This window comes from Leptodactylus fuscus, chromosome 11 (assembly GCF_031893055.1).
Source record: "Leptodactylus fuscus isolate aLepFus1 chromosome 11, aLepFus1.hap2, whole genome shotgun sequence".
NCBI lineage: Eukaryota > Metazoa > Chordata > Amphibia > Anura > Leptodactylidae > Leptodactylus > Leptodactylus fuscus.
In genome coordinates this window covers 30,226,446-30,242,774 of record NC_134275.1, presented here as the reverse complement: position 1 = coordinate 30,242,774, position 16,329 = coordinate 30,226,446, and positions in this window count along the sequence as shown.

Here is a 16,329-nt window from a genome sequence, read left to right as displayed (position 1 = left end):
TTACAGAAGACGCAACTGACGCGTTTCGAGGATTGTTCCTCTTAGTCGTAGCACAGGTCCTAGTAAATGGTACCTGGTTGGTGGCCCGTATCTCTAACCTGTTCAATACAATGGCCGATGTGCTAAGGGTGGCAGAGTAGAGGTATTGTATTGTACATATATTCTGTTTGAGAGACTGACTGATCCTTCCATCTCATCTGAATTTTTCACCGGGCTTGAAAATTGGTTTCAATCTCTCCAGCCAAACAGGTAGTGTATAAGGAACCATCTTTAACGCCTATGGAGCCAGTTCACTCTAATCTGTCCAATTGTAGGCGTCCAACTTTATATAGCTTCCTGATAATTGTGAGAACCTCATTTCATGGAAAATCAAATACATGAAGCCATATCTAGTAGTTACTATTACAAACCTTGGCAGCTGTGCGCCTTCTTGTCAGCCTTGGCCCTGCCAACTTACAACGTTGTAAGGCTACTGTCTCATATTGCTGTTTCCTCTCCTGTAGTCACTTTTGACCGTCCATCCGAGTTCATTGCAGGACAGTAACCTGAGCAGTCACTATCCAGTGTTGAAACTAGGTGATAGTTCTTCACAGACAGCTCAATGAGTAATATATACAAGACACGGTACACATCTATGCCATATATATATATATATATATATATATATATATATATATATATACTATATTATATCCATAAACTCCCAGTGATGATATTATATAGGTTGTGTCTCATAATCCAGTCCCAGATTGAAGTTGGCTCCGCACCAATGACACATACTTAGAAGTGCCATGTTATTCCTTATGGGTTTATAACCTTTCTGGTAATAGGTCAAGGACTCGTGTGGGTGTGAGCTTACTAATATGTTCCCTTTGCTTACACTTATTAGAAGAAAGGTAAGAAACACATCAGTAATACATATAGAACTAAAATTGGACAGACTAGAATGAGCTGTGTCGATAGGCATTAAAGGTCCTAGAATTCTTAGAACCTACAAAGTCCATTATGGTAATAAATTGCAATTGCGGCATTTATTACTTGGATTTTTTTGTGCAAACCCTTCCCTTAAACTTTAAAGGGATCATAAGCAAATAACCTATTGTTTAGATCACTTTTTATATTAAACATATTTTGAAATAGTTTTTAATTTTCCATGTTAATATCTATATTTTAAAAAAATCCTAATAATCTTGTAATTCCAAATCATCCTAAAATAATCTCTGACTTCCTGTTTCCTGGAGATGGACCATGACGCATGTGACCTGTATAGAGGCCATTATGTACAGAGAGAAGTAGATAAGCAGTGAAATCCTCTGTTGTGGATGGTGGATTCTGTGTGTTATCTACATATACATGATAGCTGTGATCACCAGTGTGCTGAGAAGTGAGGTACTGCTTTAAAGACATCTACAGAAAACAGGAAGTCTTGGAATACTGAATGGCTATTGGCCAGAGTCAGGACTGTAATGCAGATAATAACAGTGGCAATTTAAAAAAAAAACAAAATCATCGAAAATTCTTTAAACATTTTTAATATAAAACTTGATTTTATAATGGGTTATTTTCTGGTGACACATTCCCTTTAAGGACTGTGGGCTGTAGGTTATCTGCCAATGGGTTCCCAGGCACCGCCCTATTTCTCATTGCTCAGTCTGCCAATGAATAGATATATTTTGGATATTGAATGGGCAATTTCAAGCTACTGTAAGTGATAGAAATCTGAATGATGGTGCCAAGCTGGATAATATATGGCCATCTTAGCACTTTTTCCCTAAAATGCATTGACTGGCATGGCAACATAGAAGATTTGGTGGAGGGGTAATGGAGGGAAAGACATTTTTTAGTTAGAGATTGTAAACAAAAGTAAGCAACAAGTTTTGCTAACCCACTGACAATAAAAAAGGGGGCAGCTGGATTGAGAAACACACAACTTCAGGTCCCATATCCATTGCTCCATGCCAGCAAGAACTTTGTGTTAGGAACCTGATGCAACAATAATTGACAGTTAGTCCTGGGCAACCAGAATCCCCAAACACCGAGATCAAACAGTCCTGAGTGTACAGTGCTCTCCTAACCAGAGTGGAACCAGGCCCCAGAGGTCTTCGCCAGAGCTCCTGATAGTGGAATTGGACTTGATAAATTCTGGGACCCAGAACCGCAACTGTCCAGAGAGCGCCGCACACTCAGAGCACCCCTAGTAGCAGAGGACCCAGAAAACCCCATAACACTAACCTCAGCAGATGAAGAAACTGAAGGAGCTGGTCAGCAAGGAGAGAGATGTTTTGAAAGATGCAAGGAAATAGCGGAAACACCGCAGGAAGGTCGTACAGGACAAGTCGGTACACAGGAGGTATTGTGGGTGCCAGGGAAAGCTGAGACAAAGTCAACAAGCTGGGACGGTATACAGGAGGTCACGAGGTAGCAAAAAGGTGAGGCAAATGCATAGTCAGGAGAGCCGGGTCATACACAAGAGGATATGGAGTAGCCAAGCAGAGGTCAAGCAGGAGTAGTCTGGAAACAAGCCGAGGTCATCCATTGAAGGTCAGGAGGTATCCAAATCAGGAGGTCAAGAAGAGGTAGTCTGGAAGGCAAGCCAAGGTAAAAAAAACGTGAACACAGAAGGAGGTACAGGAAGTTCAGGGTCAGGAGCAGAACAGAAGCGCAGGGGAACTGAATAACCATGGCAGGCCGGAGCCAAAATGAGGCCAAAATAGCCTCCAGCCTGCCGCTGACCCTGGACACCAAGTTCCATAAATATAGAAATATAACTCCAGCTCACCCAACAGCTTGTGAATAATTTCCTGATACCTCTAGCCGAGATACACGGACACCGATGGACTCCCTCGGTCAGTGAAGACATTGATAGTTAGAACAGAATTCCAGCATTCACGGACAAGAAGATAATATAAAATCTTTTTCTTTATTTCTTCATATAAAACATATTCATTTCATATTCCTAGAGGTGCTGTATCGGCAGATCCAGCATATCGCTACTGACAAATGCTACGCGTTTCAGGACATAGTCCCTTCCTCATGGCATCAAGGAAGGGACTATGTCCTGAAACGCGTAGCATTTGTCAGTAGCGATATGCTGGATCTGCCGATACAGCACCTCTAGGAATATGAAATGAATATGTTTTATATGAAGAAATAAAGAAAAAGATTTTATATTATCTTCTTGTCCGTGAATGCTGGAATTCTGTTCTAACTATCAAACACAAAGTTCCAGTCCCAGGAAGAGACCAGAATCCCCCCAGACTATTGTGGAGGTTCCGGCTCTTCCTCACAAGGGATCGGAAGCGCCGATCCGGCGCAGCAAACAGAACAGGCTGGCAGCGGCTCTGACCTGGAGCCCTAACACTTTGTAGGATATCCTTCTACAGAGGACCTGCAGTGTGGGCTTCCTACGGGTACTCTGGTTTCCTCCCACACTCCAAAGACCTACTGGTATTTAGACTGTGCACCCCACTTGGGACAGTGTTTACAGTATAAAGTGCTGCAGAATATAATGGAGCTATATAACTAAACTAAATAATAATAAGCAATTGCAAAGTAACTACTTTTGTCCTCAATATATGTTCTAGGACAGAAAGTTTTGACAATTTCCATACTGGTCACAATAAATTGGCGTCTATAAACCTACATGGAAGTGTGGACTTCTTCGTTCAAGGAGATGATTTTTGGCGTCTATTGCTGATGTGTGAAGATGCCTACCGCTGACTGGTATTTCTTTCTATTACTGTGTACACGTGGGACTCTGCTACAGCCTGGGAACCTACCATCACCCACCTACCCCAGGAGTTATGGAAGCATGGCAAGAGAGCAGCACCATGTATACCTGGATGGCTTCAGACTTCTTTGGGGAAGTAGAACACAGTGGTAAGGAGGAAGGAGGAGGAGGAGGGCTTGTGATGAAGGACATTTGGGCATTTTTTTTTTTTTTTTTTTGTGGTTAATGGACAATAGCGCTGATGCAAGATACCGAACTGTCAGCTGTGAGCATGAGATCTCACTACCTACCAAAGGAACTACCACATGTTATCATGATCGCTGCATATGTCCTCACCTCTGCCTGTTATATCTACATGCTGTGACCCCCCTCCTTGTGTCCTCCAACCACATTCGGCTGTATTATTAAGATCACTCCACACAGAGAACTAAATGATCCTGCAGTGTGTCTGTGTTTCTTTCTTTTTTAGTTGCTCTGATTCCTAGGATTTCTCTATCTGCCATGAGCTTCTATCTGTTTCTCTCTTGTTATATACTACTGCACCATCTATGAAACTGTATCACTGAAATTTCCCCATTGTGGGACTATTAAAGGAATATCTTATCTTACTACAGATACTTCTATGGGTTTTGCTGCTATACAATAAAACATTCAGTGATAAGAGCTTTGGGTTTTACTATATAATACAGTAACAACTTATTCTTAGTAATCTAAGGGCTCGTTCACATCTGCGGCCCGGCACTCCGTACTTAGGTTTTCGTTTCCTGCCTAAAACACAGGCAGGATACGGAAACCTGCAGGAGTCTCTCTCACCCATTCATTTGAATGGGTGAGAGAGATGTCCGGCCGTGCGCGGCGGTGAGCGTTTTAGGCTCTCCGCCGTGAAACCGGGTTTTATAATCCGGACACAGAGTCGGACATGCAGTACTCTGTGTCCGGATAAAAAAATCCGGTTTCGCGGCCGGACCCGGTCTATGGTTTCCGTCTTCTGGCATGCAGAAGACGGAAACCATAGAACGGAGACCCCAAACGCAGGTGTGAACCCAGCGTAACACGACAATGAGACATTGTATACAAGTAGACGGCACTCGTGTTCGTGTCTGAATTTATATGTAGATTGTCGTGAAGACACACCATACAGTTTTATAGATTACCTTGTATCCTAGCAAGAGTCTTACACTGTCTCTGTGTTACACTGGTCATAAAACTGTATTATGTACTTACTATTAACCACTTAGGGTCAAGATTTTCACTTTTTTTTTTTTTCGTTTTCATTTTATTCCTCCTGCCATAATTTTTTATTGAAATTCTTACTTCATCAACATAGCCGAATGAGGGCTTATTTTTGTGACACAACCCCTTTAATATCAGACACAGAAATATGTTTATTTTTTAAAAAAAAAATTTATATGTAAAATGGGAAAAAAAGGAAATTTTGAATTTTTAATATTTTGGATGTTTTTTTTTCACTTACTAAATCTTTTTTGAACATTTATTCCTTTGATCATTCATACAATATAATGCAATGCTTCTGTGTCATGGTATATTGCAATATTAAGGCTGTTGTGTTACACTTCTGCCAGTGAGGGTGCCCTTAGAAATATTTTATATGGTCCCCCGTCCAATATTGTGCAGGTTGGTACTATGATGTTCGTAAAATAGTTGACATAGTGCACGCTGAAGTCTTGGGACCGTGCAACAGATGTAACAAATACCATTGTAATAGCGGAAGCCTGCTGTCATCCCTGGAGAAAGTCTACAAGTTTCTCCAGATATAATTAGTAAGTGGATCTGGCAGATATCATAACACTATCATTTTTAACACTAACACATTTTTGTCTCTTCATGGGGGCACAACTGTTGGCAAGTGTCCCATATTTAATACAGATAACTGGTTTGTAAGAACTTGCTAAGTGGCAAAACTTTGTGGACAAATTGCTCAGAAGACATTAGCTGCATGTGGACACATACTAAATACTATATAGTATATACTGTCTATAAAATGGTGCGCGAGGTTGACTTGTGATGGTGTTTCGTTTGCTCTTATATGTTTATTAGACAATATATCCAACCTTCTAGATGACACGCTGTTTTTTTTAAAAGAATCTTTGTTACAGTCATTCATAATGCGGCAATGAAGCCAAACCAAACTTAATGGGACTTTCCAAGAATGCGAAAAAGAACAAAAGTCCCATAAATATAATACAATTATAATACTATGTACCATTATGGCATCATATACAGTATAATACAATGAGGGAGATTTACTAATGTGGTTGTGATTCAACACTAGTGTAAATTTATGCATCTATTTTGAAAGGGTGAGTGGCTTATATAGATGAAATTTTATATATATATATATATATATATATATATATATATTATATTTATATTATAATTATATTTATTATATATTATATATATTATTATTACTATTATTATTATTAGTATATTATATATTATTATATTATATTATTGTATTATATATTTATTATAATATATATATATATATATATATATATATATATATATATATATATATATATTTAGAGAGAGGGAGAGGTATCACTTCTACTTCTCCCTTCTGTTCAATCTACTCCTGGCTTTGGCTCTAAAAAAACGGCAGCAAAATCTGCGACAAAAAAGCAGTTTTTCTACAATATGGGGGCTTAGCCTTGGGCTATATTCCCATGTGATTAATGGCTGTTTTTAATGAATGTCACATGACATCATTGAATTCAAATCAAGTAGATGGGGCTATTCACATGACCCTTATTTTGATGGTCCATTGTAACGGCCTGTCAAATTATAGGTCATGTCCTATTTTTGTTTGTTTTCACGGACCCCCTCTATATGCTCAAATATATGGGGATCCGTAAATATGGCAACCCCTCGGGCAGCACTGGAGCAACAGGGAACTCAAAAGGTGAGAATAGATTTTAATGGATCCCAATTGCTACTTTTGGCTATACTTTTTGTAAATCCCAGCCATCAGAAGTAAAGAATTTCTAGGCACTGGAGAAAGAAAATTCCTTTAACCCCTTCCCGCCGATGGCATTTTTTGAATTTCGTTTTTCGTTTTTGACTCCCCTCCTTCTAAACCCCATAACTTTTTTATTTCTCCGCTCCCAGAGCCATATGAGGTCTTAATTTTTGCGGAACAAATTTTTCTTCATGATGCTACTATTAATTATTCTATATAATGTACTGGGAAGCAGGAAAAAAATTCAGAATGGGGTGGATTTGAAGAAAAAATGCATTTCTGCGACTTTCTTACGGGCTTTGGTTTTACGGCGTTCACTGTGCAGCCAAAATGACATGTCCCCTATATTCTGTGTTTCGGTACGGTTCCAGGGATACCAAATTTATATGGTTTTATTTACATTTTGACCCCTAAAAAAAATTCCAAAACTGTGTTAAAAATTTTTTTTTCTAAAAGTCGCCATATTCCGACGGCCGTAACTTTTTTATACGTAAGTGTACGGGGATGCATAGGGCGTCTTTTTTTGTCGGGTGTACTTTTTAGTTCTACCATTTTTGGGAAATGTTATTGCTTTGATCACTTTTTATTCAAATTTTTATCAGAATCAAAACAGTGAAAAAACGGCGGTTTGGCACTTTCGACTATTTTTCCCGCTACGGCGTTTACCGAACAGGAAAAATATTTTTATAGATTTGTAGAGCGGGCGATTTCGGACGCAGGGATACCTAACATGTATATGTTTCACAGTTTTTAACTACTTTTATATGTGTTCTAGGGAAAGGGGGGTGATTTGAACTTTTAATTCTTTTATATTTTTTTATATTTTTTTTAACTTTTTTTTTTATTTTTTTTTTTGCATTTATTAGACCCCCTAGGGGTGTTGAACCCCAGGGGGTCTGATCACTAATGCAATGCATTACAATGCTAATGCATTGCAATGCATTGCAAAAAAGCATCCTTTCTTTTGCAGGCTGCATAGACCAGCCTGCAAAAGAGAGGATTTGCAGACAAGCCTGGGAGACTGTACAAGGCTCCCGGCTGTCATGGCAACGGGACGTCAGCCCTGGAGCATGCTGGGCGCCGCCGGGAAAATGGTGCCTCCGGCGCCTTTGACCACGGCGCCGGAGGGGTTAATGCCTCCGTACGGTCCGGGGACCGATCGGAGGCATTAGAGCCGGTTGTCTACTGCTTAAAGCAGTAGACACCCGGCGGCTATGGCGGCCGCCCGGCTCCCGGGCGGTCGCCATAGTTACAGACCCGACATGCGCCATACTATTACGGCGCATGTCGGGAAGGGGTTAATTGTACCACATACTTTCATTTACCCCAATAGGGTTTTGTTTGTTTTTTTACACAACAGGAAATTGTCGATTCCTGTTGGTACCAATTACTAAACGACTGAATAAAATGTTCGAGCAATGTCAAAGTTCCTAGATATGAAACAATTGTTTCCACTGTTCTTTGTGCTTCATTGTCTCCTCTAAAGCCTTGTCAATGTTAGTGAGATCCTAATGTTTCAGATGGTCCCTGGAATGTTGCACCTCCTGGCATGTATCAAATTACAGTATGTGTTGCATTACCAAAAGTGACACCCGTCCTTACATGGCTGGTTACTATCAAGGTCAGATTGGGGGCTTCCACTTTAGCTCTCCCTCCAGTGTCATAACATGTGATGCTGCAAACGTAACATCCTCAGGAGGCTCGAAGGAACCTACAGTAGAATGCAAGGTTATCTGCTGGGCCAGTAGGAATCTTACAATGTGTTCATACACAGTGTTACAAATCCTGTATTGTATTGATAAATAAAATCTGAGATTTACTTTTTGCAGACAAATATGTAGAACGGAGCTGAGATCAGTTAGTAGGCTTGAGTCTTCTGGAAATGACATATTGCTTGAATCAGCTTCATATTCTTTAACAATTTTTGCTTATATTTATTTTCATTTTTTTCAGCATTATCTGTTTTTTTTTTTTGTGTTTTTTTTAATCCCGCAGTTTTAACACTGACCACTAAGACTAATATTAATCTGAAAGTCGGTGTTCAGTACATTGTACATTATTCTGTTATTTTTCAGCAATTGTGTCATTACCATCACAGCCAAGATGTACTGGATCCACCATTCACAATGGGTGATGGTCGCAGGTTATCTGCTCCCACCTCCCTAACAATGACCACTGCATGGATCTGTCTAGGACATTTTCCTACAAAAGTGAATGGAGGGATTTACTATAGCTGGTGTACCAGTGGGGCATCTTAGGTGCACAGCCCTGATTTGCAGATAAGATCTGCCATATCTTATACTTTTAAGAAAGTTGGTGGAAAGGGTGAAGATGTAATCCGGGCCTACTTGGGCACAATTCAGCCTGTCAGATTTACTCCAACTCATGGCAGTAACCTGGAGTGAGCTATGCCAGAAATCTACAGCAGTTCCTGACTGGCATAGAAGTCAATTCTGACGTACAAGGTGCACCAGAATTATTATGAGTGTGGAGTATCTTAATATTTGTGTATCTAGCACCAGCAAGAGAATGGATTAAGACTGAGGTAGGAGTCATGTCCAAAATATTGTGCCTATGGTCCAAATGACATCTCTGTAAGTTCTGTTAATACCAGTTTAGGCAAAATGGCCTCCTCTATTACCAAAAAAAAAAATAAAGAATATACAGTCATAACATAACAGATTAGAAAAAACTGTTGTACCAATATCTGGTTTTAAAGTGGTTATGCCTTGAAAAATATTCTCTATCCATAGGATTAAGGATAAATTGCTGATTGGTCGGGGTTTGACTACTAAGAACCCCACCAGTCCTAAGAACGGAAGGTGTTTTACCCTATTGTGAATGTGGCCATGGTGAAGGCAGAGGCACCTCCACTCCTATTCACTTCAATAGGAGCCCTGCCCGGGACTCTGCTGTCTCTGGCCCTCCCTTAGTCAATGGGAGCGAGAGCATGTCTGTGTCCACCAGCGGTACACCTGCCTTCACCACAGTCCAATACACAAGAGGGGTAAAACAGCCCCCCGTTCTCTTCAGGATTGGCGGAGGTCTCTACAAATTGTAGATATATTGTAACAGCAATCTATAATTGGGCTTAAAGCTAAACTTATATTAATAGCAGCCCTTGCACTGCCTAAGGAAAAGGGCTAGGACTGCTGTGCTGGGGTTGCTATAGAAACGGAGTTTTTTGACTCTATACCCGCCCCGTTTTTTTGATATTTTGATCACTTGTTATGATTAATAAACTTTATATAAATCGGGGGCACATGGGGTTCAGGTCTCTTACCCTTTGTCCAGTCTGACGTGAGGAAACGCCCTCCCACCCTTGCGGCAATCTGTTTTTCCTTCTGGTTTTTTTTTTCTAATTTTTCTTGTTTTTTCTAATTCTTCTTTGTCGTCACAGCTAGGTGGGAGTGCGCCACATCCCGTGGCGAGATGAGCTGTCATGAAGGGGTCCGCTGTCCACCAGCGGGCTGTTCGGGAGTCCGTCACGGATGAAGAATTGTTTAATTTTGGTTAATACGGTTGTAAATAAAGCTGTGGCCAACCCACTTAAAACCATACTTGGTTTCGTGTGGATTTGTTGAGGGTTTTTTTTACACCGGGGCGGTTAATTTAAGAGTGAAGGAGGTCAGTCACAGCAATCTAATTGGGGACACATTATATGAAGAGCGAAATTAAAAACCTGCCCTACAGTGAGACAGGAATATGTCTTGTCATAAGAAGTAGAAATAAAAAAAATCTCATCCCAGGAGCCACGTAAAGATCGAATAATGATAGAGAATTGTATTAGATTTATTGATATTTTATTTAAATGAAGAGGTAATATGTAAAAGAATATTACATTATAATATTAACCCTTATACCAACATGATATACAACAAAAGAATTGCAATCCTATTGTTCAATGCAGCACTTCTCAGAACATACACAATAATAATACTGTATTCTTTTGTATAAATGCACTTAGCGTCAATTAAAATGCAATGTCACATTTTATAGGTTTCCTATCCTTTATAATAAATCCACAGTTCTAAAAATACTCCAATGTATTCTCCTGGAATTTTTTCTCTAGCCCCCACCATTCCACAGCAATCAGTGCAGTTAGTTATAACATCCAGTATGCTAATTAGCCTTCCGACTGTCAGGTGGGTGTTAGTTGTTTGTCTGCTCCAAACCAACTGACAGTAGATAATATCAGTGGCGTAGCTAAAATCTTGTGGGCTTCGGTGCAATCTTTTGTTCGGGGCCCCCTCGCTCATCCCTACAGCAAATTCTTGATAGTGATATGGGAGCTAAAAAGTTTAATCAACCTTAGTGTGGATAGGGGAATATGTGGGTCTCATTGGTTTATGGGCCAGATGGAACCTGCAATCTCAATACTGATGCCAGTGCTTATGGGCCCCCTAAGGTTCCTGGGCCTGGGTGTGACTGCATCCTCTGCACCACCTCAAGTTGCGCCGCTGGATAATATATTGGGGGCTGAAACTAACAAAAATGATTGCTAGGGGATGTTAGGGGTTCAGATAAAAAATTCCAACTGGGTCAAAAATCCTCTTTAGCTGTTCCAGACCGCCCCTTGACTATATACATCCGGGTGGTCCACTCTTAAACACTATAAGGACCTATACGGGGCCAGGAGCTGAATGAGCTGCTGGGACTAGAGGACACAGACCGGCTCTGCAGTAATATATTGGAGAATTTATCAGCTCCAGTTATAGGGGAAATCAGGAGCAAGTACATCGTAGAAGGCACAGGAACCAAACTGACCTTTTGGCTCAGACCCATGTGCGATGTTGGAAGGGAATTTGCTAAAGTCACGGACCATTAGTACTAACTGACATTTTAATAGGCCAGGTCCAGTACGTCAAGAGATTATTTTTGGGTGTGAGTTTTAAGCATAAATAAGCAGTAACATTCATACCCAGGAACTTACATATGGCAGATTATGACTAGACACTGGCATAAATGTGGCACATCTTTGCGGCAATGTGACCAATCTTGGTGCATATAGTTTGGTTAAATTTTTTTGACTTGCTAGACGTGTTGGTATGGATTCTAGGAAATAAAAAGTGCATGGCTTAATTGTTTGAAAAATGTGGCAACCAAAAGGTGGTGTAAGCATGGACTGGACCGTCTACAGATACTGCAGATTTATCTTTCAGTATCCATCACTGTGATAAATCTTCCATATCTTAGACTGCCCCGGTTTACACTGTCTAGCTGTGAGCAAATCTGTACCACAGGATACAAGATTTCTTATGAGATAATACTGACTTCATCATGTAGCATTACAGGGTAAAGGAATGACACAGAGTTTTCATGTCTCTGGCACTTCAGAGATGGAGACGATTACCTCTCATCTTTATACTTCTAAAATTACTTATTTTGTGTTTGTGCAATTTATGCAAAAAGCGGCACTTCTAAGCATATTGCATACTTACAGCTACAAAAGCAGAGAAGTGTCATATGCTACAAGGACAGTCCCAGCGTCCCCTCACATCCATATTATTATTTCTGCTTAAAGCTTATCATCTGCCAAATAAAAAAAACATGTCTTTGCTCCTGAGTTGATATATGAATATCAGTTTCTGGCACGGTAGCCAGGCAGCTGTTACTGTTTTCAGCCATATTATATCTCATGGGGATGGTTCTTTTGTCACTTGGTCTCTGTGAGGATCTTCTCTCCTTCGTCTCTTCATCCCTTGCATTATGCAGGGATATAATTGAATCTGTGCAAGTAGTGACAACATTGGGGTAGGAAGTAACTAACTTCTACTGATAACTCTCAACACCTCCTGAGGCCTCCAACTCAAGAACATCCATCAAATCCTTCCTCACCCCTGAAGCTACAAAAATGCTCGTCCATGCCCTCATAATCTCCCGCTTAGACTACTGTAACACCCTTCTCTATGGCCTCCCAGCAAATACTCTCGCCCCCTCCAGTCCACCCTAAACTGTGCTGTTTGCTTAATACACCCCTCCCCCCTTTCTTCATCGGCTGCTCCCCTCTACCAATCCCTTCACTGGCTACTCGTTGCCCAGCAAATAGAGTTCAAAATACTAACGCTAACATACAAAGCCATCCACAACCTGTCCCCTCCTTATATCCCTGACCTACTCTCCCGCTACCTGCCCACACGTAACCTCAGATCCTCCAATGACTTCCTACTCCGCTCTGCTGTCATCTGCTCCTCACACAACCGTCTCCAAGATTTCTCCTGTGTATCCCCCATACTCTAGAATTCCTTACCAAGACACATAAGACTGACCGCCACAATCACAGGCTTCAAGAAGGCCCTGAAGACTCACCTATTCAGGAAGGCCTACAACCCCCAGTAACACTACTATTATCACACCGCCATCTGAACAGCCTCTCCCCTCACCTTCTGTGTTTATCCCTCTTCCCTCTACCCCACTGTGCCAGTCGGTCATTGTTAGTATTATATCTGTTTGTACATTTTGTGTACTGTATGTAACCCCCAAATGTAAAGCACCATGGAATTAATACAGCGCACACAGTGATGTGACAATATAGGGACAATGCAAACAATGATGTCACAGAACAAGATTACTACAACAAAGTGATGTCACAGTACAGGAGTAACACACATAGTTATGTCGTAGTACTAGGATAATATGGATAATGGGCATAATGGGAGTGATTGTATTAAGAACGGCTCTTTTTATGTCAGTCTTAAACCATTCTTCCACATACATTAGACGCACCAGTATTATCAAGAGGCTCCTGCATATGTTGGGAGATCCAGTGAGTTATAGTAAATTTGATGGACTGAAGTCTCCTTGCCCTGGCCTGCCTAGATTCCTGCCGTGCTCTGTCCACTGTCTTAAGAAGTGTTGAGGGCACATGAGTGCATTGCACCATTGTGCACCTAAAATATGTTAACATTTTCCTGGCGCAACCTACTTAGTGCATATGTTCCAATGATGTGATAGTAAAATGAGTATAAACATTGTGATGTCACAGTACAGAAAAAATAAACAAAGTGATGTTACAGTACTAGAATAATACACACAGTAATATCACAGTACAGGGATAATACACACAGTGATGTTACAGTACTAGAATAATACACACAGTAATATCACAGTACAGGGATAATACACACAGTGATGTTACAATGCAGGGAATATGTGCACACACAATGATGTCATTCTACAGATACAATGCACACAGTGATGTCACAGTACAACTTTAATACACAAAGTTATATCACAGTAAAGAAATAATACACAAAGCGTTATTACAGTACAGACATAGTACACACAATGATTTAGTACAGAGATACTAAACACTATGATATCGTAGCTAGGGATTAACACAAAAGGTTACCTTTTGTATATTGTAAAATCACAGAACAGGTAAAAAAACAGGAAAAATACTGGTTGTCACAGGTTAGGTAATAGGGTAATATACACACCAGGGGTAATCATTGGGCTCCATAATGAAACATATCATGGGGTCACATTCCATTGTTCCCCACACCCTCTTATATTAACCACAGTCATTACTAATGGCAGCTCTGTGTACCTCTGCCTAGAGATGGGCCCATTTATGTGCCAGCTCCATAGCAGCTGCTTTTAGTAACATCCATGAACCTGCATATGGCTACACAAAGACAAGATTAATACTATAGGTTCTTATTAAACTCTGGACATGTGTATGTTCTGCACAGCCCATAGTCTATTAGGCTACTATACCTAAAAGAAATGCATAAAACATTATTATTATTATTATTATTATTATTATTGTTTATTTATATAGCACCATTAATTCCATGGTGCTTTACATTTCGGGGTTACATATAGTACACAAAATATACAGGGTCAGGGGACACTCGTCCACATCAGGGAGAGCGTGTGCCTACATAGGCAGTACGGAGACTTACAAGTCATTCCTGCTCCCCTAGGGATTATGGGTAAAAAATATGCAAATCTATTCTCCTGGATGGAATTAGGAGAACAGAGTGCACTCTGTACACCATCCTATAGAGGGCGGCATCCTTAACATCATGAACGACTCAGTTATAAAGTCTTTTAATCATGATGTGGATTTAATTGCCAAATCAGTATTTCTGTCCCAAAAGGAACAGATTCCCAGCAGATACAGGCAAATATAAAACTAACAGTGACCGACTGGCACAGTGGGGTAGAGTGCCCTGCCCGCGAGGGCTTTTATGAAACATTATATATATATATATATATATATATATATATATATATATATATATATATATTACATAATAATCACTTTTATATGTAAACATTCTAAAATATATTCCTTAATCTGTTTCTAACAACAAATCTCATGTAAATACATTTTTACTGTGTCAGTGTAGGGGACTGGGGTGGGGGGTGAGTAGGACATAATATTTGCAATTCAGCATAGTATATAAACTGTATAGTTCACTGTGTATATGTGACCTTATAGAATTTGCAGTAAAAAAAATCCATACACCAGTAAAGCATCAACTATACACGCGGCTTTATGCACCTTTGCAGTCACAAATTTCGTTGCTCATAGTTATGTCTTCTCTCATATTATATATAGTAAATTAAAATGTCACTTTATCCCCCACTGATGTCTATTATTCTTTTTAAAATGCAGAAGCAGAGATAGATAGATAGATAGATAAATAGATGATAGATAGATAGATAGATATTTAGATAGATAGATAGATAGATAGATAGATAGATAGATAGATAGGAGATAGATAGATAGATAGATAGATAGATAGATAGGAGATAGATAGATAGATAGATAGGAGATAGATAGATAATAGATAGATAGATAGATAGATAGATAGATAGGAGATAGATAGATAGATAGATAGATAGATAAGAGGTAGTTGTTTATCATATAAACCCAGCCTTGTGCATTTGTCTAGGACTACCTATACATATGGTATAGCATACGCCAGCTCCAGAACTGAGGAGAAACAGCTGAATCAGATCCTTGTGTATAGAATTCATGGATCAGTGGTTAGTGACAATGCTGTCCTTGCAGGATTGATCAAAATTTGCATTCAGCATTTGATCACTTCATCAATAACAGAGAATCTTAACACTGTGACAACTTCTTATTAAAGCGTATCTCCAATTTTTAAACACCTTTTCAGAAATGAATAGTGCAGGCAAACATAAGAAACTTTGTACTATATCTTGCTTAAGAAATATTGTTCTTTCTCGTTTGTCCAGACTGTTACTTTTACATAGAAGTCTATGGAGGGAGGAGGAAGAGGCTGGAGGAAAAAGACACACTCTACTTCATTGTGAGCTCTTCTGATGCTGCTGTGTTTCAAGATAAAACTCTACCAGTGCACAGAATGAGCCCATGAATCAGCAACCTCTCATCCTCCCGCCCCTCTCCTTATACTTCTGAGCTGGATAGGAAGACAGAATCTATGTAAATAAACAGACTGAGTGAATATAAGGAGCAGTCTAATAAGTGGAGAAGGAAACAGATTTCTTTAATAAGATATATTAGAAAGTTTATTATATTCACATGTACTAGAAGGTCTCTAACCTCTAAAGGTGTCCATGCACCTTTTAATAGTTGTCGGTCTAATCTCTTGCCATTGCCTTAAGCCCCAAGTAG